Source organism: Macrobrachium nipponense, chromosome 12 (assembly GCF_015104395.2).
Source record: "Macrobrachium nipponense isolate FS-2020 chromosome 12, ASM1510439v2, whole genome shotgun sequence".
NCBI classification, from domain to species: Eukaryota; Metazoa; Arthropoda; class Malacostraca; order Decapoda; family Palaemonidae; genus Macrobrachium; species Macrobrachium nipponense.
In genome coordinates, this window is record NC_087205.1 from 15,916,581 (window position 1) to 15,941,190 (window position 24,610).

Consider the following 24,610-nt stretch of genomic DNA (forward strand, 5'->3'; position numbering starts at 1 on the left):
GATCCACGTGGCAATCATCCCAGTAGCAATTTTCCCAGTGGCAGTTTTCCATGCATAGTTTTACATTGCAGTTTTACTGTTTTAGAATAAGTGTAGGTTTGATCTACTATTATGTATAACAAAAAGATTGCAGGTAAATGACTTAAAAGTTGGTAATTGGGGAAGTAAGTGCTGAATGTTGTGATAGTAACCAGATCTCTCTCATCTCATCTTTGAACTGTGATGGACATAAAGAATGTCTGTTCTCAATCTTTAGATAGCAGACATTCTTTATGTCCATCACAGTTCAAAGATGAGATGAGAGAGATCTGGTTACTATCACAACATTCGGCACTTACTTCCCCAATTACCAGATCTCTCTCATCACATCTTTGAACTGTGATGGACATGAAGAATGTCCATCTCTCTCATCTCATCTTTGAATTGTGATGGACATTCTTTATGTTCATCACAGTTCAAAGATGAGATGAGAGAGATCTGGTAATTGGGGAAGTAAGTGACGAATGTTGTGATAGTAACCAGATCTCTCTCATCTCATCTTTGAACTGTGATGGACATTAAGAATGTCTGTTATCTAAAGATTGAGAATCAATGATTACTTTAGTGCTTTAATTGCTGTTACCACTTGTCCATTGTTTGGTAGATAGTTATCAAAACATTTACCTAATTGTGACACAAGCATTACTAACTGCAAGAGTTGAGGCTTAAGCATTTTTCATTATGGTAGAGTGTTTGGAATTTTGTGATATAAACATTTTTAACAAAAAGAAAAACAGTTCACCTCTTAGACACAAATAGTAACAGGAATTAAGATTGAGAACTCGAAAGCTTGTTGGAGAATATTACTTAGTTTAAGGTACCGAGGTTAGAGTTGAAAGAGTGTGTTGTCTTTTCCTTATATATTTTTTATATTTTGAGATTTTATATTAAATAATGTTTATGATGTTTTATAAGTTGTGATATAATTATTCCTACATGATATGCAAACCATGGGTCCTTTATGATATGCAAACCATGGGTCCTTTACATTAGGAATTACTGAAAGCGAAGCTGGAAATGGCTGTTAAACTCTTGAACAAGGTGGGTAGGCAGTAACTACTGTCTGGTAGGCAGGAATAACCGCCTGCCCGGATGTAAACATTAGCAAGTAATTACTTAGCTATAGTTTTAAACTATATAGCTATGTAACTGTGCATACATAAAAACATTTTTATAATAAAATAAGATTTTATGTAAAGTTACCAAGTAATTACATAGCTATAGTTTCTAAACTATGTATAACAATATACAGTGGAAATTCTACATACAAAAGTCCCTACGTATGAAAAATTCAGGTTACAAAAGCAAATACGAAGATTTTTTTTTTTTTTTTTTTTTTTTTTTTTTTTTTGTGTGTGTACGAAAATAATTCAGATTGCGAAAGGGTAAATCTGAGATTCACCCGGGCAGCTGAGAACAATTTTAAAACTCACTCGCCGCCAACTGAGTAGACTCACCACTATCCTCCCACTCTCCCATTGGTTCCTGGTGCTAGTCACCGCTGTAAGATCCTGCTCTCCTATTGGTCAGCATCTGTCCCATCATGCCTCTATGTAAAGGCATTCCTTGACCATTTTTTGCGGCAGCGTTATCGTAAACACCTGGAATTCGTTCGTTCACATATATTTCGTTTGTTAACGTAAATTCGTGTTAGTGATTTCACTTTCGTTGTACTGTAAGTTACTTTATCGTGTTGTGTGTGAACTTAATTACTTATGTTATTAGCCATAGGTCCCAAGAATGTTGCTGAAGTTCACGGAAAGAAGAGGATGCTTTCTATGGAGACGAAGGAGATAATCAAGAACTGTTAATGTTTTCTGCCATTTGTTAATGTGTTTCGTAAACTTTGGTGTTAATATTTTCTGCCATTTGTTAATGTGTTTCGTGAAGTTTAGTGTTAATGTTTTCTGCCATTTTTTAATGTGTTTCGTAAAGTTAAGTGTTCATGTTTTCTGCCATTTGTCCCCCTCCTCTGTCGTCACTTTCGGACATCGCCTCACTCGAAAGGTAAGGTTCCACATTTTACTACATATGTATGTACAGCACAGTATTTCTTGTACCCTGTACACTAATCACTTTATTTACAGGTACAGTCATGGTTATGTTAGGTATTGAATGGTCCAAATTGTTTTTTGTTCATACACGAAACAAACCTTCGGTCTTAACATTAGGATTTACTAGCGCCAAGCTGGAAACCGGTAGAATTAAAATTACACTTGTGAGATCCAGGGACTAATGGCATCTATACCAGGTCACGGGGCATGTATACCCAGAATGCCCACGGCTACCTGTGACCCACCAGTTATTTTCCTACCACCTTTAAGATAAGACGTGTTACTGTCTATCTGATTTAAAGCCGGTTTTTCAGTTTGCCCGTTCTTTATCCATTTCATTTTTTAATTTTCATTCCTTTTCTTTCTCCAAGTGTGATCAGTGTGTGGTAAGAGTGTATACGTGGTATGATGGAGAATTTTGCCTCAACATCGGGATCGTCTACCGTTTCGAAGAGGAGACAAAGGAAATGCCCAGGAGTCAGTGGCTTTCCATGTTCTAGGTTCCTAACTTCGGTGTCGACGGATCCTCATCCAACGTGTAGTAGGTGCAGGGAAAACGTATGTACGGTTACTAATCCGTGTTCTGTTTGTCGCGGTTGGTCGGTGGAACAGTGGAAGAAGTTCTATGGGAAAAGCCAATACAAAAGGAAGGTGGTGACGCCATCTTTGGATGACCAAACCTTACCGGCTTCTTTTGTATCGGCAATAAACCAGGCTGCTCCATATGTTTCTCCACCTGCTTTTGATTTGTCTCATACCCCTTCGGTTTCTCCTAGCAGTTCTGTATCGGAAACGTCAGGAGGGGCCTTGGGTAATCTTATGAATAATATGCACTCTCCTTTGTTCCCAGCAAGTAGAGGGGGAGATCCGCCATCTTTGTTCCAGGCTCCTGCTACTCAAGCGCATAGGTTAGATGGTACGTGGTCAGCGCTAGGCCTACCAGGCGTACCAACCTTGGATGGTCTGCTTGCGCATTATACGACGTCACGGTTCCAGCAGGGTCCGGCAGCATTGAATGTTCCTCATCCCCCGGGCTTGCAATTTATGGGAATTAATGCCGCGGCTTCACCATCCCACTCAGTGTTTACAGCGATGCAGAACATGGGAGGTAGTTTGGCAGCAAACTTGCGGTTGCCAGCAGAAACCTCTCAGTCTCTCCCTACGAGAGGGATGACGTCACAACATACATCACACTCCGATATGGCAGGCATGATGAGGTCACAGACCGATTCTCGGCCTTTTTCGCTGCACCCAGACGCTAATTCGCCTTCTGACCTGTCAATGCAAACTGTAATGCAGAAATTACAGGATATAGAGAAGAGAATGAATAAGAGAGACAAAAAGAAAAAGTGTGATTCGCCTTCTTCGTCTTCTTCCTCTAGTTTGGCGTCATCGTTAAGTCCGATAACGTCACGGCGAGCGCCAGTCAAGCGTTGGAGGAGGATTCGGGAGTTCCTGGTGGATCCTTGGGCTAAGAGGAGAAGAATCAATTCTTCCTCATCTTCGGACCAAGACTGTCATTTCCAAGTCAGCAGGAAGGTCGGGAAGTCAGTGGCTATTAAGCACAAGGTTGGCAGACGAAGCCGTTCGCAAGAATCTGAACAAGCGAGAGAGGTGACGGCCGGCGGGCTAGCGGCCGAGGCGGAGTTGCCAGTTCGGATCGCAAAAACTGCGATACCTCTGGTAAAATCGACGTTGGCGGCGAAAGGTGCAGCAGAGGATGGAATGCAGGTCCCAGTTTCGCCCGTAAGGCCGTTCAAAATACGTACGAAGGACGATAAGGCTCCTATTAAAAGTATGGGTGGGGCGAAAAATAGAGTTGGCAACCTCGGCGGATACGTTTCGTGGAAGGCAGTGTCCGTCTGGATAGAAGGTCGAGGCCGGGCTCGCCGACGCTTGAAAACGATGCCAATACTAATAGAGACGAACTTATCTCTGTCTTAAGGGAGCCTTCATCTTGGAGATCTAGACGAGATTCTCGCTCTAGATCCGTGAGCAGAGAAAGAGTGAGACGTTCTCGTTCCCCTGCTGACTATCCGGGATCGAGCCAACAGCGGCCAGCAAAGATCAAAGAGACCGCGGCCGTAGGGGCAGGCGGCCGTGGAATTCCGGGCCGTCTGTCAGAAGATAGAGGCGAGACAACATCCCTTGTGACGGAGAATGGTACACTAGAGCCGGAGGAAGGAGAAAACCAAGAGTTTCTGGCCTCGTATGCAGAGGTGATTGATTTGATTCGTCAATTCAATAACCTTTCGGAGAAGACAGAAACACCGGCCAGTATGCTTCCTCCTGGAATTGACTTGGCATTTAGACTAAAGAGGGATACCAAGGTGTCGTATGAATTGCCTTGTTCGAGTCATGCGGAATCGGTCTTGCAACACGTAAACGCAAAGATTGCAGGGAGGGATAATTCCTTAAGATCTAATAGATCATTTAAATTTATTCCCCTCCAATGATAAAGCAAAGGAAATATATACGACACCGAAGGTCCCTTTGCTGTCTAGACAAATGAACCCTAATGTTGTAAGGTTAAGGCCTGGATTAACCTTGGATAAGGTTAAAATGGAGTGCCCTTCGATGACGTACCAAGAGGCTGCTACGTTAGAAGCAACAGCTTCTTCTGTCTTTCAGGCTGCTTCTTGGTTAGACCTTTGGTCAACAGCAGTGGCGAAGATTGCATCCTCGGAAGCAACAAGAAAAGTAGTTGATGAACCATTGTTCATTAGATTACTACAGTCAGGTTCCAAGGCGATTGCGTACCTGACAAACGTAAGTGCCAATGTTTGGGCAAATATCCTGCTAATGAGGAGAGATGCAGCGTTGGCTAGACTAAGTCGCAATGTGGATTTGGATTCCCTGTTAGCAATGAGGAATGGGGATATCTTGGAATCGCAACTGCTGTTGCCAGAGGTCATACTGGAAGAGGCGATAGATAGAATAAGGATGGACACTAACGATAGGTTGGTGCAACAGGCAGTTAGGAAAACGTCTAACAGTCAAACTGCTCCTTTGGAGGGAAGACAACAGCAGATGTCTCGAAAGAAGACAGTGAGACATAGCATCCCTAATAGAGTCACAAGACCCTCTTCCCCAAAGAGGATAACTCATCGGCCCTTTCACAATAGAAACAACAGAGGAAGGGGCAATAGGGGAAGAGGGAGAGGCTCAAGAAGATAGGATGGGCGCCTCCCATCACTCGGCCACACCAGTGGGGGGTTGCCTGGCAAATCACTGGAAGGTGTGGCAGGAACTAGGGGCAGAGCAGTGGGTGGTGGATGTTCTCAGGATCGGGTATTTGATCCCGTTCGAGGTAACCCCGCCTCTGACAGATCAACCATTACCCCACGTCACTTATGCCCACAAATCTCAGAAGGCCACTATTCTGCAGGACGAAGTGAAGAAGATGATGGAAAAAGGAGCTGTGCAACAAGTATGCAGTCCGGCAAAAGGCTTCTACAGCAGGATTTTCTTGGTACCCAAAGCCAACGGGGAGTGGAGGACAGTAATAGACCTGTCAACGCTGAATCTGTTTATAAGGAAAACCAGTTTCAAGATGGAAACTCCGAAAACGGTTCTACAAGCAGTCAGAATCGGAGACTTTATGCTGACAGTCGATCTAAAGGACGCATACTTCCAGATACCAGTCCATCAGTCTTCAAGGAAATTTCTCCGCTTCAGTCTTGCAGGGAAAGCTTTCGAATTCAAGGTCCTGTGCTTCGGATTGACAACGTCTCCTCAAGTTTTTACAAGAGTGTTCACCCTCGTGTCCGGCGTGGGCGCATGCTCATGGGATCAGGCTAATAAGATATCTGGACGATTGGCTGGTGATAGCAAAGTCCAGGGAGAAATTACTCAGGGACAGGGCGGCCCTCCTGCAGCTTTGTCACAGCCTAGGTATTGTGGTGAATCAGGAGAAGTCGCAGTTGGATCCAAGTCAACGTTTGGAATATCTGGGAATGGTGATAGACTCAACACAAGCCAAAGTATTCCCGACAGACCAAAGAGTAGAGAAATGCAAACAAGTGGTGAATGCCTTTCTGGGAAAACAGACACAGCCAGCAAGACAGTGGCAGGTGGTGCTGGGAATCCTAACCTCCCTGGAGAAGCTAGTACCACAAGGAAGGCTACACCTTCGGTCCCTACAATGGAGGATGAAGGAGTTCTGGTCACCAACAGTAGATCACCCGTACGAGCAAATTCCCTTGTCGGCAGAAGTGAGGAAAGACTTGCTGTGGTGGGTGAACGACGACAATCTGACAGTGGGTGTCCCCCTTCAACAATCCTCCCCAGACCTCTTGCTGTTCTCGGATGCGTCACTAGAAGGCTGGGGAGCCCATATGGAGGAGTTGATGGTGTCAGCAAAATGGAGTTGCAAGGACAGAGAACTCCATATAAACGTGCTGGAGTTGAAAGCAGCTTTTCTGGCTCTACAGGAATTCAGGGAGAGAGTAAAGGGACACTCAGTGGTATTGATGTCAGACAACACCACAGTAGTAGCTTATATAAACAAGCAAGGAGGCCTAGTTTCTCGGCAGTTACATGTGATGACAGTTCAACTTCACCAGTGGGCTATAGAGAACCTGGTAGACATCAAGGCCAGGTATATTCCGGGAAAAAGAAACATAGTGGCCGACAAGTTGAGCCGCAGGGATCAGATTCTGGGAACGGAGTGGTCCCTGCACCAACAGGTAGTGGACAGGATGCTCATGTTGTGGGAAGGACCGACCATAGACCTATTCGCAACCAGGTACAACAAATAGTTGGAAGTGTATTGTTCAGTAGTCCCAGACGCAGAGGCAGTAGCAGAAGATGCGCTACAACACCCCTGGGACAATCTAGACATGTACGCATTTCCTCCATTTTGTCTAATCCGTCAGGTTCTGAACAGGGTAATGCAGTCTCAGAACCTCAAGATGACCCTGGTAGCCCCGTTATGGCCGAAAGCAGAGTGGTTTCCAGACCTACTGGAACTCCTAGTAGATGTGCCAAGAGAGTTACCTCCATGGAGCAACCTTCTGTGTCAGCCGCACGTGGAGAGGTACCACCAGTCGGTGAAGTCCCTATCGCTTCACGGGTGGAGGCTGTCAAGTATCTCCTCCGAGCGCGAGGGTTTTCGCAGAGAAAGCAGCAACTCAGATGGCAGGTAATATCAGAAAATCATCATGCGACAGTATACCAAGGAAAGTGGTCAGCATACTGTGATTGGTGTCGTAGAGGGAACTTGTCTCCACTCGGTACCACTATTCAGCAGTTAGCAGACTTTCTGATATATCTCAGAACAGAAAAACATATGTCTGTATCTGCAGTGAAGGGTTACAGGGCGGCTCTAGCCTCAGTCTTACGAATGAAAGGAGTGGACATATCGTCTTCATGGGAGTTGGCCATGCTGATGAGGAGCTTTGAACAGTCATGCCCACCAAAGGAGCTAAAAGCCCCAGATTGGGATCTGACCAAGGTACTGAGTAGTCTGACAAAACCCCCCTACGAACCACTAAGGCAGTCCGCGGATAGGAGCCTGACCCTGAAGACAGTCTTCTTATTGGCCCTGGCTTCAACCAAAAGGGTGGGGGAGCTACATGGCCTCTCATATCTCATAAAGCACTCGAGAGTTTGTCCCAGAATTTGTGGCCAAGACCCAAAATCCAACAATAGTAGACGGCAGATTCGACTCCTTTACCATACCTTCCTTGGCAGATTTTGTAGACAATGACAAAGCTGAGATGCTCCTGTGCCCCGTCAGGGCACTAAGGGAGTACTTAAAGAGAACAAGGCACCTCAGGCCGGGGTGCCGGAGGTTGTTCGTAAGTACAGGACGGAACAAGAAGGAAGTGTCCAGGAATACAATATCGTTTTGGCTAAGGGAGACGATCAGAGATGCTTATACGGCAAAAGACAGAGGGTCAGATAGCCAGGTGGGAGCTAGGAGCTCATGACATCAGGGCGTGAGTGCTTCCCTGGCATTTAAGAAGAACATGTCTGTGGATAGAATTCTGAAAGCTGGTGTGTGGAAACGCCAAACAACTTTCACCTCATTTAATTTGAAAGATGTTGCCTTTAGATCCTTGGACACCTTTTCCTTGGGTCTAGTGGTGGCGGCCCAACAAGTAATATAGTTCATCCAGTGCCCCTGGCGGGTCAGTTTGCGTCGAGTCTAAGATGAAGGTATGAAAGTAGAATGAATGGGATGACTGGTCTTTTTTCTTTACTACTTTCTTCCTACTCCTTTAACTACAGGCAATATGAAGGAGAGTACCGTCATGTGCTGGAACAGACTAGATGCAGGTGAGGTGGTCAGCCATACTGTGAAGCTATCTTAGGTGATGATATACTTTTCAGTAGCAACACACCCCTCTGGATAATAGGGAAAAGAGGGGTGAAGGTGGATCCAGTTGCAAGGGACAAGAGTAAACAGTAGAATGGTATCTACACACAGTGGGAGAAAACCAATAGATCCGCTTATATCTTTGGTCCTAGGTTCATTGTCCATTCTCTTAGAATTTCCCTATATATTCGGAAATGGATAAGGTGGCAAACTCCCAGTCAGTTGTAGAGACTTACCTCCCTCCAATAGTAAGTCTATCCTAATGTTAAGACCGAAGGTTTGTTTCGTGTATGAACAAATACCAAATTTGTAACTAATTTGTATTTTTCATAAATAACAAACCTGAGGTCTTAACAGTTAAAGGCCCACCTCGAACCACCCCCTCTAGCAGTCTAAACTGGGTTAGAAATATAACTGGTGGGTCACAGGAGCCGTGGGCATTCTGGGTATACATGCCCCGTGACCTGGTATAGATGCCATTAGTCCCTGGATCTCACAAGTGTAATTTTAATTCTACCGGTTTCCAGCTTGGCACTAGTAAATCTTAATGTTAAGACCTCAGGTTTGTTAGTTATGAAAAATACAAATTTAGTTACAAATTTGGTATATGTCATTGTTTATTGGTCAATTTAGCTTTATTATAAAATTTACTGTGGTATTTTTGTAGGGCTTGGAACGAATTAGGCAATTTACATTCAAGACGTAGTTCAAGATACGAAAAAATCAGGTTACGAAGGCTGCTTCGGAACAGATTATGTAATTTCGTATCCTGAGGCACTACTTTAATCTTATTTTTTTATAAAAATGTTATTTCTATGTATGCAGCTTACCAAGTAGTTCCTACATAGCTATAGTTTTAGAAACAATTAGCTATGTAAATACTTGGTAAGTATACATAAAATCTTATTATATAAATGTCATTTTACTTTTGGCCATCATGCTGTGCGGATGTGTTTTCAGAGCTCTGCCTGATTTTCCATGAGCCTTTTTTTTCCGGTGGAATCTTTCTTGTGTTGTTTTTGTGTCCATTTCTTGTGTTTGATATTATTTAGTATATACAAACCCAAGATTTTGATAGCCTTCCATAAGTCCATCTTCCCCAAGCGTGTGATTTCTTGTCGTCAGCAGCCAAGGGCGAAACAAGTTTGCTCCACTGTCATTTGGACCTCACTTCCTCCACTAGTACACTATATACCTATTCTGTCTTATGCTGAGTGTTGCTCTTCACCACTTCCACTGTGGTCAAGTTTGCTGGGAGAAAACTTGTCGGAGGGTGGTTACTGGGTGTTGGAAGGTTATTGACCGCCAGTGGGTCTTGGTGACCACGCCTTCAGCGTCATTTCTCTCTCCTGGTAGGCTTCCTCTTCTGGCTGTCTCTCCTTCATCCTCTTTGCTTGCTTATCAAGCAGAGATTGACCTGGGGAGGGGGGCTAGTCTGCCAACCTCTTCTCAGAGGCCTCCTCTCGCTTCGTAGGGTAATCCCCCTTGGAGCGAGAGGAGTCTCCTTCAACTAATTAACCTTGCTTTTTTCTTCAGGTTGACAGTGAGCATCCTAGCATAGGGCACTGTAATAGAGATTGCTGGATATCTCACTGTATATTGAATATCCTGGCCTTGAAGTGTTTCCCTGTGGCATTCATACAATTGTTACTCTGACGATGACCACAGTTACCTAACAGCAGTGGCAGAGGTCCCCAAGTCGTCGTCACTGGTTTTAAACCCTGTGCCTCTTCATGGTGGTCCAACTGCTGTTCATTCTCTGGCACTCCTGTATGCTGTGTCACTGCCTCCTGTCATACTTGTGGTCCTGTGTGCTCCTGCTGTGCCTCCTGTTCCAGCTGCCCTGATTGCTTCTGTCACTGATTTTGACGTTCCTATAACTCTTGCCGCCATGGCCACTCCTGTCGTGCCTCCTGCCTCTGCTGCCCTGGTCTTCTTATTGCTATTCCTGGTGTTCCTGTTGCTTGGGCTGCTCTTGTTGTGCTTCCTGCCTTAGCTAGCTGGCAATTCCTGTGCTTTCTGACACCATCCTGTAGAAGATGGAGAGGAGATTGAGGAAGAATTCCAGTGAGATGTAGTCGTCATTTTCAACTTTATCTTCGACTACATCTTGTGCTGCCTACTCCCCTTCTTCTTCTGAGGCTGGTCTGTTGCTGGAGAGACCTCTCACCGTCTTGGTCGGCTGACAAAGAGGAGGTCTGTCTTCCCCACAAGAAGTCCTGCCATGTGGCTTCTAAGGATGTGGCTCCCTGTGGGATCTCTTGTCGGCTGCATAGACTTCAGTGTGTGTTCCCATCATCGGTTCTAGAGGTTCCGCTTCTAGACTGGTGCTGTATCAGGTGTTCATTCGTGAGTCACTCTGAGTGCTCAAGATTCTACAGTCTCGAGCATCCTGAATCGGTGCCAGAGACTTCTCATCTTCTTGGTTCAGGCACAGAGATGAGTCATGCAGGTGTCTACGTTCTTCCTACCAGCACTACCACCAGTGCTCAGTTAGGTTCCCAGCCTGGTGTCTCAGTCCCAAATGTTCAGATGTCTGGAGAGGCAGGAAGGAAGTTCCCTTCAGAGGTCCTGCAGGACTTCGAAGGAACTGTATATCTCTGGAGAGGCTGTGGGTTCTCTCGTTGGCTCTTCCTGGCCCTTGGGTCGGGAACTGATTTGCATTCTCCTCTGAGGTCTAACTCTCAGGGCCTTTGAGTGCACGACCTTTCGAGGCTGCGCTCTCGATTCCAGTTCATAGAAGTCTGCATCTAAGACTGGTTCTGTGCCTGTCCCTCCTCAGTTTCTTCAGGAGCCGAGAGGAGACCACGCCCAATGATTGTTCTTACAAGATTTGGGAGTCTCACCAAGCGCATGGATTCTTCAAATTGTGACTTGTCGAGTGCCCGGGATTTCATGGAATCTCAGGCACTCCCTAAACCATTGCTAGGGAGTTCACTCTCCTGTCTGCTTTAGGTACAGGATTAGAGAATGTGCCGAGACACTATCTGTTAGCTCTCATGAATGCTCAGTCAGGTCCCATCCTCATGTCGTGGACCCTAGGTTCTGAGCAATTGAAGTAGCAAACAAGGAATTCCCCTTGGCCTTCCCCTCGAGGGGGCTTCGGCCTCAAAGTAGATTAGAACATGTCGGGATGTCGGGAGGACAGAACTGGTTCTTGGCAGCCAAGAACTGCCCCGCCCAGCCCTGATCATGTTTGCGCGACCTGCTCAACTCTGCTTGTTCGCCCCGCCCAGCCCTCAATTGCGTTCATGTGATTGGTTCGCTCAACTCGGCTTGCTCTGCTTGGATCTGTGAAATCAAATGCTCAACTTGGTTCTAGTGAACTTTCTGCTCTCCTCAGGTCAGCATTTTTCTGTGGCAAGCACTCGTCTTCCCCGTGGTGCCATCATCACCTCAGATTGATGACTGCCCACGATCTGCCTTTCCAGCTGGTTATTATAGCAGGACAGGTAGGGTTTCTCTTTCTCCTTACCTGTTCTCTTAACCTTTTCGGATGCTTTGGGAGGTGTGAGTCGGACAGGAGGGAACTCTGACGATTTTGTCTCTTTTTAGATTTCAACTACAAGGATCCAGTCCTCAGATCTTGTCAGCATGCACCTGAGTTCAAGGATGGTTTCCTGGGATCTGTCGAGGTTCTCCCTCCAAGGAGAGGCAGACACCCTCAATTTTCATTTCACAGAGATCTTTGTGCTGATTCGTCAGCACAGTGATCTCTGGGAGAGGACCACGGTATCCCCTGTGAATAACTCTTCACTGCTTGAAGTCCTTGCAGTTCCAGGAGGGACCCAGGGTTTTGATGGGGCTGCTGCAGTCCTTGCTTGTTGAGAGCATTCTTGACCAGATGAATACCTTTTCTGTGTACAAGGAATTCATTTTGGTGGAGCCACTCAATCAAGCTCCTTTCCCCTCCTCTGCCTTGTCAGAAGTGGTTTTTCTTGCCTTGGGGGGTCTTGTGCCGACTAGCAGGTTGTCCTGGCTCTGGTTCATCCAGACTCGGGTCTCTCTCTGCTTCTCCTTGCCGCTTAGGGTGCTCACTGCTATGGTGTCCTTCCAGGCAGTCTCTTAATGAGATCTGTGATCCTTCACTTTTTCAAGGCTTTGCCTCCTTGGATGCAATCATTCCTGAAGAGGACTCTGCCTGTTCCAGTCTTGGAGCTGGGTCCTACCCAGCACCAGACAGCAACTTGTGAGCAGTTCTGGTGCTAAGAAGAGGGACAATGTCCTGATTTGGATCTCCAGTCTAGTAAGTCCCGAATTGACACATTCCCTTGGGAACGGACCTCTTTCACAGACAGTAGGTAGGTACCGTGGTAATCAAGGAAAATGGCAGACAACTGCCTTGTCGTCCGGGAAATGGTCAAGACCTTTGGGTCTTTGTAACTACTACAGCCTTCCTTGGCTCTCAAGAAGTCTCAGGCTTTAAAGTGCACTCTCAGAAACACCCAGCATTCTTCTTTCTCTTAGAAAGCATGCATATTCATCTGTCTTTCAACCCTCTTCCCAATCGAAAAGAGGGCAGAAAGGAGGAGGGGAAGGGAGAACACTCGGAACGGCATTCTCTTCCTGCTTGTTTTGATGATGGGATGCTTGTCAAGTCATTGGATTATATGACAGTGACAGCTGGGACCTGGTAGTGGGTAACTTTCAGAAGTATCTGCTTCACTCTTAGTCTTTGCATCCTTTTATTAAACTTCTGTTCTGTTTCCTCTCCCCTCCCATATTCCCGACTTCAGAAGAAGCCAGCTTGGCTAGAGCTAGTCATCTTTGGTCTCCTGTTGCCACTGCAGAGGCTTTCCCCTCAGGGCCAGCTTTGCCATTGTTCTCTTCGTTAGAGAATGTAGGAGGTCTGCTTCCAGCCCTTAATCCCTCCCTCTCTTGAAGAATGAGGGATGATTTAGGCTGGTACTTGATCAACAGGAACATCAGAATATGCCTGCTTCTCTTCTCAGATGCACCGACTGAGGAATAGGTGCACACCTGTAAGACCGTTGTCTTTGAGGTGTGTGACTCAGACAATAAATACCTTCTCATCAACATCCTGGCCCTCTGAGAGTTTCAGGATCGGTTTTTTTGAGATACTCAGTGGTTGTTTTGTGCAACAACACTACAGTAGTGATATATGTCAACAAACAGGAGGGTCTTGTCTCCCTCTTGTTGCTTCGGTTGTCATTGCAGGTGCTTGAGTGAACTGTGGTGCACTCAGTAGAGCTGTCAACCAGAGACATTCCAGGCAATGGCATGTATTAGCAGGCAAGCTCAGCCTCTGGCATCAAGTGATAGGGACAGAGTGCTTCCTTCACTCAGTACTTCATGGAGAGGTTGCTCGACTTGGGGGCTCCTTATCATCTTTCTGTTCGCCACCCAGCACAACCGAAATCTGCAGGTCTTCTGCTGCATCGTACCAGACCTATGGGGTGCTACAGTGATGCATGCTGACATTGTGGGACAGCCTCAATGTCTTTGTCTACCCTCTGTATTTGTCTAATGTGCAAGGTGCTTAGCAAAGCGTTGTTCACGCTGAATTTAAAGGTGAATGCTGGAAGACTTCCTTTTGCCTGACCTGCTAGCTCTGCTTCCGAGGCACCAAGAAGAGTTCCTCCCTGACTCAGCCTTCTGTCTCAGCGATACATGGAGTGGTTCCTCAGCAGTGCACTAAAGACTATCCAGTTTCCTTTGCAAGCATAGGCTTTCTCACCAAGTAGCAACAGAGATAGCTGGATATTTCTATCAGTCCTCTGCAGCAGTACTCCAGGGATTGGAGCCATCTTTGCTGGTTGTTGACGGTTACAGGACTAGTTCTCTGGTCAGAGCCACTCTTCAGCAGGTCGCAGACTTCCTCATCTTCCTTGCTTCTCTCTGGTTCAGTTGTAAGAGACTTAGGTCCACATTGTTGATCGTGTGAGGTCCACATTGTTGATCGTGTAGACCAATGTGGCAGGATAAATCAAAAGCAGACATAAAAAACTGACTCTATTTATCTTGGAGATCCAACCTACCAAGTGCCTACATCGTGATGCTTTGCCCCGATCCTCCCTCACAATATAAACAAACATTATAAACAAATGACAAGTACTAAGCTCAATGAGGTAGCCTTTTTCTCTGCAGTCAAGATTTAGCTACTGAGAAGCTTCAGTCTGCCTTGCCATCCCAGGTTCCTCAGGCCCCTGGGTGGCATGTTACCCTCGTTTAGGGTTGGTGTCCTGTACTCTGCGTGCACCCTTGCAAATCGTCAGACAGAGATCTGACTCTTAAGACCATCTCTTGTCTTGCTCCAGTCTTGGTCAATAGGATAGACAATCTTCATGGACCCTCTTTGATATTGGCCTTCAAAGAGGTGGGAGTCAGCAGCTTGACTCTGTCTTGGATGTTGTAACAAACTCCGAACCCATCAGTACCTGCTGCCAGGTTCAAGTCCTTCATGATCCCTTCCCTCTTTGACTCTGTAGTCAGCGATCCAGATCAGTTGCTACTTTGCCCTGTTAGGATGCTGCATGACTTTCTGAAGAAGACTTGTCATCTGTAATGAGTGTCAATGACTTTTTGTTAGTACCTTCGACCAAGAAGGAAGTGTCCAAGAATGCATCTTTCTTCTGGCTTCATTAGACAATCGGAAGGATGTACTCTGCTGATGGTGATGATGACATCTGTACACGCTGCCCAAGAGGTCATGAAGTCAATGGCTTGGTTCATCCCTCGCATTCTGGAAGAATTTGTCAGTCGTCTGAAAGCAGAGATGTGGTCTCGTCTGACCATGTTTGTCTTTTCCTCCTTTGGGTCTTTGCCCACAAGTCCTTGGAACTCCTTTTCCTCGGACCATGGTGGCTGCTTAACATGTTTCTTCCCCGGCTTCTATAAGAGGACAGGTAGCATCTCACCTAAGGTGCATGATTCTGAATGTGAGAAGGATTACTGGAATGACTGGCCTCTCCTCCTCCTCCTGTTTATCTTCCTTCAGGCCAGGAATGGGACTCAAGCACTTACTGGAACTGGCATCTGGTGCGGTAAGCTGTTTTTCTTTCCAAGATTCATAGAAGCAATCCCACTTTTCTCTAGCAGTGGGTGGAAGGAGACCGTGGCAATAAGACAAACCCTTTCCTGGTTCTTTGCCTTTCTTCCTCCAACTCTTAAGGGCCGGCCGGAACCCTTATATATGGGAGTATAAGGCGAAAAATGCAGTCATGAAAAAATTCATGGAGCTTCATATGGCAATTGAGAATACGTATATGAAATATTTCGTCAAAATTCCTCTTACTTTCGTAGTTACAGGGTAATTAGTTAATGTAACTCAATAAGCCTAAAACATTGATCCGTACAAGAAAATGCAATATTTCTTCTATTATCGTAAATTTTGATAATTATTGTCAAAGAAATTGGGAGAAATGGCATCTGTAGAGTGTAGACATTCCCCGAGTCGAGAAGGGAGACTTCATTCAGCTACCAAGTCCAACCATGATCCAGTACGAGCACAAACTTCAACTAGTCTACACGTTCGATTTCACCTCTGACATTCACTTGCATTTACGTATGTTTATGTATGTTTCGGCAAGAATTTCATCATGCCAATGAGGAAAAGACAAGGAAAACATCTCGCTAACATACAGACGAAGAAAAATCGCTCAAGTATTATTTCTGAATACTATCATAATATACGCATAGTTAGTGAAGAGAGAGGGGAGGGTTGCGTAGTAACGCCTCCGTCTTGCCTGACAGCACACGTCACACTGTGCCCAAGGCTACAATCTTTGAGCAAAGAGATCTTCATTTATGATAAATAACATAGTTTTGGTTTTTTAATGTGCAAAATGGAATATGAAATTCATAATAATCATGATTTATTAAATTGTCTTTGTAAAAAGAGAGTACACCTTCGAGTTTCACCTCTGACATTCTCTTGCATTTACGTTTGTTTATCTTTGTTTCGGCAAGAATTTCATTATGCCAAAGAGGAAAATACAAGGAAAACATCTCGCTAACATACAGAAGAAGAAAATTCGCTGTAATAAGCCGAGTTAGTGAAGGGGAGAGAGAGAGTTGCATAGGAAGGAGTGTCCCATCTTGCCTCAAGCAGTCCCCCAGGCTACGATATATGAGAAAAGGGATCATCATTTATGATTAAATTATGATAAATAAAATAGTTTTGGTTTATTAATACTCAAAAAAAAATATACATTCATAATAATCATTATTTATTAACATTGTCTTTATAGAAATACGAAGGAAAACTTTGAACGCCCGAATCTCAAAACTATACTTATTGACCTTCAAAATCTATCTTCTCACTTAGTTTTAAAGCTATAACATTGGAATTTGGTATATAAGACATTATAGAACAATCAAATGAAGCCCTTTTTTCCAATTTTTGTTTAGTCTTTTTTTTATAAATTTTTTTCTCCAAATTTATAGGGTTTATTTTTTTACCATATTAAAAAATTCATATCTAGCAAAAAAATTACTTTTAGAAAAAAACTCCTCGTTCAATTGGAGGTCTACATCAGGTCTATATATGGTAGTAATCATAGGTCTTAATATTAAATATCAAGGGAGGAGATAGAATTTGAAAAATGGTTATTTTCGGGATGAATCGCTCTGGCGTCACAAAACCGAAGGTCAGAGGCAAAAATCATATGCGGTTTGGAGATGTCCCAAGTCACCTTATTAAGTGGTATGAATATCAAAGTCCTGTCCTTAAAAAATGGGATTAGCCAGCTGGCCCCCTTAAGATTCTTCCTAACCTATTTTTGTATGAATTACAATTCTTCATTCATTTGAAAAGGTCCAGACTTCTGACAATTGATTTTGCACTTCTTATACTCCGATCAAAATGTCAGAGGCATGGTACTCCTCGCTCTGTCGACCAGGAGTATCCCAGTTGTGAAGAACTCCAGTCATTTCTGAGACTCAGATTCCACCCTCCAACCAGTGTCTTCCTAATGTAAAGGACCGATGGTTTGTATATCATGTAGAAGCAAATCACAATTTCATACATTCAACTTCCCTGTCAGATATATACTTAGCTATAGACTCCGTCGTCCCCGACAGAAATTCAAATTTCGCGGCACACACTACAGGTAGGTCAGGTGATCTACCGGCCTGCCGCTGGGTGGCAGGAATAGGAACCATTATCGTTCTTGAACCAGATTTTCTCTGTCGCTGGGGCTGGTAACATCGTTTGCTAGTTCCTCCTGACTTTGACTTTCGAATTTCATTACGCCGTTGATCTTTTGGACTGCTATTTGGTGACGTATTGGATCTCTGGTTTGGCATACGCTATTGTGGACTGTTTTTATTTCGGATTTGGATTTTTCTCATAATGTCTGACGTTTTGATTTCGTTCAGAGTGTGTGTGAATGAGAGTTGTTATGTGAGACTACCGAAAGCTTCGGTAGATCCTCACACCACTTGTAAGAATTGAAGAGGGAATGTATGCAAGGATTCAAATGAGGAGGAATGGAAGATGCTTGAATCCTATTTGAGAAAGTTGGAAAGGGATAGGGCTAGAAAAGCCTCTTCCAAGAGTGTGAGTAGGTCGGTCTCTAACGAGCCAGTTAGCGGGCGATTGCCTATCTCTAATCCAATTGTTTCCTCCCATACAGCTTTACCTTCTCAATTATCCGATTCTGCAAGTTCAACATCGGAAATTGCAAGTCTGAAAGCTTCGCTTTTGGAAATGGAGCGTAAACTAAAAGAATTAAAAGGTAAGCATAGTGAAAGTGTTCCCAGTGAAGTGGAGGGTGCGTCTGATCGGCTCTGTCTCGCTCCCAGGTCTAGACCTCTTTCAAGCTCCCAAGCCCAGAGGAGAAGAAATGTCGAAAGCCGCAGGGAGGTTTCAGAGAATCCCCACCGGTCAGGCGTCCCCTCGGCAGATTCTGTAGTTGCGTCCCAGACTGCCAAGGATAGTCGTTGGAAAGATGTCCTGAAACAGTGCTTTTCTTCTTCTGATTCGTCTTCAAAGAAAGGATGGAGTTCTGACAGATTATCGAGACCTTCGAAGAGATCTTGGAAGTCTCCAGTATTTGACTCTAGCCCGGAAAAATTTCCGGAAGAATATCCTCCGGAAAAGAAGAGAAAGGAGGTATTTTCGGAAGTTCCTTCTCCTTCATCGGAATTAGAAAAAGAGGACGCAGCTACGAAGATTTTGGAGCAAATGCAAAGGCAAATATCTTCATTAGTAGGAGTTCTTAAGAAGGACCCTCCTAGAAGAAAGGATGAATTCCTTCCAATTAAAAGATCCCGTCCTATGGAACTCTCTGAGAGCTCGGACGAGGCGCCTGCCAGGAGCCTGGCATCTGCCAGACTCCAGGCTCCTGTCAGGCGCAAAGTGCCTACAAGGCAAGAGGATTTTCAGGGATGGCTAGAAGAGCCTGAAACTTGACTAGAAGAAAAGCGCCTGAGGCGCCTGGATCGAGGCGCAAAGCTTCTGAAACTTCTGAAATCAGACGCAAAGCGCCTGAGACTCCTGAAATCAAACGCAAAGCGCCTGAGGCGCCTGAAGCGAGACAAAAAGCGCTTAGGGCACCTGAAATGAGGCGAAAAGCGCCTGGGGCGCCTGAATCAAAGCTTGAAGCGCCTGAAGCGGCTGAAGCCAGGCGCGAGCCTGATTCTAGACGTAAAGAGTCTGAGCCTACTCCCAAGCGTCGGGCGCCTGAATCTCATTTCAGGCGCCTCGCTCCTGAAGCGCCTAATATCCATCAAGTGACAAGTAGGCGCAAGGACTTATCCAAACTACACGGACCAGGCTTCAGGCGCTATGAATCAGAAGCATTATCGGAGTTTGAGGCGGACTTGGAGGCTCCTCTTTGGGATTTTTCTCAGGATCAGTTTTCGCCTGACAGGGTCTCTAGACGTCGCACAGGCGGCCGTAGCCCCTGTCAGGAGGGGCGTGATTCTGAGAAAATGGAGAGACATTCAAGGACTTCTCCTGATAAGGACGAGAGTTGTCGCACAGGCGGCCGTCGTCCTTGTCAGGAGGGTCTTAGTGTAATCAAAGACAAAGGGCAACATCGCCCTTCGCCTGGCAGGGACTCAAGACGTCGCACAGACGGCCGTAGCCCTTGTCAGGTTGCAGTCGGCGTTACTACAAGCCCTTCACCTTCCCGAGAGAGGAGTCCTCCTCCAGTTGCGCACTCATCTCCAAATATAACTCATCACGATTTAGAAGATGTCTCGGACTCTGAAGAAAATAAGGGGGCAGGTCTTTCAGACTATAAGACCTTGACAGCCCTCTTATTAAAAGAATTTGGAGAGTCTCTGAGTCCTGCTGCACCTCCTTCTCCTCGGTCTTTATTTTCGAGTACGAAGACTGCAAAGTCTTCCTCTTTTTTGAAGATGCAACCGACCATCTCAATGAAGAGGGCTTTGCAGTCTTTCGGAAATTGGCTTAAAACCAAGGAGAAGGCGGGAAAGACTGTGTTTACCTGTCCCTCTTCCAGGCTATCGGGAAGGAGAGGGATTTGGTACAACACGGGAGAATCAATGGGACTTGCTCTTCCCTCCTCTGCTGAAGCGGACTTCTCGACCTTGGTGGACTCGGCAAGGAGACACGCTCTTCCATCGGCCAAAACGAGCTGGACAATATCTGAAACGGACTATCTCCTCAAGGGAATATTCCATGTCTTGGAAGTTTTTAACTTCCTAGACTGGTCCCTTGGGGCTTTGGCCAAGAAGACGCAAGACCCTCAGTTTTTAGAACCAGAAGTCTTGCATGGTGTGCTTGCCTGTATGGACAAGGCGGTGCAGGATGGATCGGCTGAAGTGGCATCCCTTTTCGGGGCAGGAGTACTGAAGAAGAGGTCTGTCTATAGTTCTTTTTTTAACTAAGGCAGTCTCTCCAGTACAGAGGGCTTCTCTTTTATACGCCCCTCTGTCTAAGCAGTTGTTTCCTTCTCAGTTAGTGAGGGATATTTCCCACACTCTTACTGAGAAGGCAACACAAGATTTGCTGGTGCAATCTGCAAAGAAACCTAGACCAGCTGTTCCTGTCACGAAGAGGGAGCCAAGAACTGCCCAACAGCCCTTTCGAGGCAGCACTTCAAGCCAAGCCCCAAGGAAGAGAGGAGGGGAAAAAAGAGGAAGATCTTCTATCAGAGTCCCGAGAAAGAATCCAAAATGAGGTTCCAGTCCTCCAAGCACCAGTAGGGGCTAGACTTCTGAAATTTTCAGAAGCATGGGCTTCAAGAAAAGTGGATGCTTGGTCCCTACAAGTTCTCAAGAAAGGATACCTCATCCCCTTCAGGAACAGACCTCCATTGACGACGACACCGAGGGAGCTGTCAGCGAGGTACAAAGACCCTGTAAAAAGAGATGCCCTTCTCGGGTTAGTACAGCAGATGTTGGAGAAGGAGGCCATCGAGAGAGTACAGGATCCGCACTCTCGGGGCTTTTACAATCGCCTCTTTTTGGTGCCAAAAGCCTCGGGGGAGGGTGGAGGCCGGTCCTGGACGTGAGTGCATTGAACCGCTTCGTGGAGAAGACAAAGTTCTCCATGGAGACCTCCAATTCGGTCCTCACTGCTCTCCATCCAGGAGATTGGATGGTCTCCCTCGACCTTCAGGATGCTTACTTTCATGTCCCCTTGCATCATTCGTTGAGGAAATATCTTCGATTCCTGGTGCAGGGAAGGATTTATCAATTCAGGGCTTTGTGCTTCGGCCTCTCTGCAGCTCCTCAGGTGTTTACGGCGTTGATGAGGAACGTAGCAAGATGGCTACATCTGAAGGGGGTGAGAATATCGCTTTACTTGGACGACTGGCTCATAAGAGCACAGTTAAAACAAGTGTTTGGAGGACTTGGAGATAACTTTGGAATTAGTCAGATCTCTCGGATTGCTCGTGAACCTCGGGAAGTCTCAGACGATCCCCAGCCAGAACATCGTCTATCTGGGGATTCGGATGGATTCTCGGGGTTTTCGAGCATATCCATCCCAAGAAAGGATTGCGAAAGGGGTGGAAAAGATCTCGGCCTTCCTGGAGAAAGAACGAAGCTCAGCGAGGGAATGGCTCAGTCTTCTGGGCACCCTTTCGTCGCTAGAGCAGTTCGTTTCTCTGGGGAGGCTGCACATGAGACCCTTGCAGTTCCATCTAAGGAGAAGTTGGAACAGGAAGACAGGAGAGCTGACGGATACCTTTCCCATAGAGGAAAGCATCAAATACCACTTGCGATGGTGGTTAGAACCTCTAAGAAAGAACGAGGGAGTGTCCTTGTCTCTGCAGAACCCTCACCTAGTGTTGTTCTCCGACGCCTCGGAGAGGGGATGGGGAGCAACACTAGGGACGAAGGTGGTGTCAGGCATCTGGACAGAAGAAGAAGAACAGAAGACCTGGCATATAAACGCAAAAGAGCTCATAGCCGTACATTTGGCACTGAGACATTTCGAGCACAAAGTCAGAGGCGTGGTGGTCCAGGTCAACTCGGACAACACCACGGCTCTGGCATATATCAGAAACCGGGGGGGGACACACACTTTCTCCCTTTACGAGCTGGCAAGGGATGTGTTGCTCTGGGCGGAGGAACGAAAGATAGTGCTCCTGACGAGGTTCGTTCAAGGAGGGAGAAATATAAGGGCGGACAGATTGAGCAGAAAGAACCAGGTCCTTCCAACAGAATGGACCCTTCATTCACAAGTCTGCCAGCAACTATGGTCTCTGGGGGAAGTCTCAAGTAGACCTATTTGCAACGTTCCTCTCCAGAAGGATGGAGAACTTTTGCTCGTTGGGGGACGATCCCAGAGCCCTGTCAGTCGATGCCATGCTCATGAACTGGACGGGCATAGATGCGTATGTTTTTCCCCCATTCAAGATTCTGGGGGAAGTAATAAGGAAGTTCGTGTCCTCGGAAGGACTGAGGATGATGTTGATCGCTCCCTATTGGCCTGCAAGAGAATGGTTCACAGAGGTACAGGAATGGATGGTGGACTTCCCCAGATCTCTTCCCGAAAGGACAGATCTGCTCAAACAACCCCACTTCGAGAGGTACCACAAAACATCCACGCTCTCGCCCTGACTGCCTTTCGACTATCGAAAGACTGGTCAGAGCGAGAGGCTTTTCTCGCAAAGCTGCAAAAGCAATTGCGAAAGCAAGAAGGTCCTCAACCATGCGGATATACCAGTCGAAGTGGGAAGTTTTCCGTAGATGGTGCAAGGCGAAGAAGCTGTCCTCCTCCGATACCTCTGTGACCAAAATTGCTGATTTTCTTTTATATTTACGGGAAGAATCTCAGTTAGCAGTGTCAACCATTAAAGGGTATAAGAGCATGTTATCTGCTGTGTTCAGGAATAGGGGCCTGAACATAGAGAATGACAAAGATCTTCATGATTTAATTAGATCATTTGAGACGACAAAATCAAGAACTTCACTCACCCCTAGTTGGAACCTAGATGTGGTCCTCAGATATCTTATGTCAGAGAGATTCGAGCCTCCTGATAAAGCGTCTTTCAGAGACGTAACAAGAAAATGTATTTTCCTGATAGCTCTCGGTACTGCAAAAAGGGTAAGTGAGTTGCAAGCTCTAGACTCGAGAGTGGGTTTTAAGGGAGACTCAGCAGTATTGTCTTTCAGGCCTTTGTTTTTAGCGAAAAACGAAAATCCCTCAAGACCTTGGCCTAGAACGTTTGAAGTAAAAGGGCTTTCTCAATTAGTGGGAAATGAAATTGAAAGAGTATTATGCCCTGTTAGAGCATTGAAGTTTTACTTGCAAAAGAAGAAACAGTTGCAAGGTTGCAATCAAAGCCTCTGGTGTGCTGTTAAAGGCCCGAGAAGGCCAATGTCAAAAAATGCATTAGCCTTTTTTGTTAAAAATGTAATAACTGAAGCTCACATGAGTTGTGATAGTGATTCATTTAAGACATTAAGGGTTAAAGCACACGAGGTACGTGCAGTTGCTACATCGTTATCGTTCAGTAAGAACATGTCGATAAAGAACATCTTAGCAGCCACGTATTGGAGGTGCAACTCGGTGTTTGCCTCACATTACTTAAGAGATGTAAGAGTAACATACGAGAAATGCTTCTCTTTGGGACCGTATGTATCAGCGGATACAGTGCTGGGTAAAGGAGATAAGACTGATCCTTAAATTTGTTTTTTATCCTTATATTTTGTATAGTGTGATTTTAAAATAATTTGGTGTTGAGTTTTTAGGTTATTTGAAAGGTGTTTGGGGATAACCCCTTTCAATCGTAAATACTAATCCACGGTTAGGATCGGGTGATCTGGATCAGTGTTGTACTCCTTTGTATGCCAATAGGCATAGGTATATTGTCATGTAAGTGGATAGGATCCCAGTGACAATTGCCATCAGGTTCTGTCGAGTAAGTGGATAAGACCCCATTGACAGTCCTTTCAAGAGTTCTCAGCCATAGGTCACACCCTCGCTGAAGCTTTTGAGGCGAAGCAGACTTCTAAGCAGCAGCTATGAAATCTTCCGCCTAAACAGGTAGGAACCAGGGTATTGTTAATTAACTTTTATTACCTACAAGATATGTTGTTTACCTGTCTAATCAGTAACTAGCTGTCTCTTACCCTCTGCCAAAGGTGCCAATCAGCTAAGTATATATCTGACAGGGAAGTTGAATGTATGAAAATGATATTGTTATTGTACAATAAAGTTTCATACATACTTACCTGGCAGATATATACGATTGAATGGCCCACCCAGCCTCCCCTCAGGAGACAGGTGGAAGAGAAAATCTGGTTCAAGAACGGTAATGGTTCCTATTCCTGCCACCCAGCAGCAGGCCGGTAGATCACCTGTCCTACCTGTAGTGTGTGCCACGAAATTTGAATTTCTGTCGGGGACGACAGTCTATAGCTAAGTATATATCTGCCAGGTAAGTATGTATGAAACTTTATTGTACAATAACAATATCATTTTTTTAAAGTAAATTGTATTTTTCCTAACTATACAAACCTGGGGTCCTTTACATTACATTTATGCCTGACTTATGCCACCTCTCAATCTGAAAGGCAAATTGGAATGTTTACATCTTGGGAGGCGGGTATTCCCGTCTACTGGATGGTAGCTACTGCCTTAACCACCTTTTTCAAGAGTTTAATGGCCTTTGCCAGCTTTGCAGCAAGTAATTCCTGATGTAAAGGGCCTCAGGTTTGTATCTTTAGGAAAAATACAAATTACTTTTAATACTTCAAAAAATTGTGATTTTTGTGGAATTGTTTTCTTTAATTTTATTTACAAAATGTA

At 45.4% G+C, this 24,610-nt stretch overlaps 1 protein-coding gene across 1 annotated transcript in view; it reads left to right on the forward strand.

Moving 5' to 3' along the window:
* Window positions 1-24,610, forward strand: part of LOC135225073 (uncharacterized) — a 73,429-nt gene that overhangs the window by 24,851 nt on the left and 23,968 nt on the right. The window lies entirely within an intron of this gene.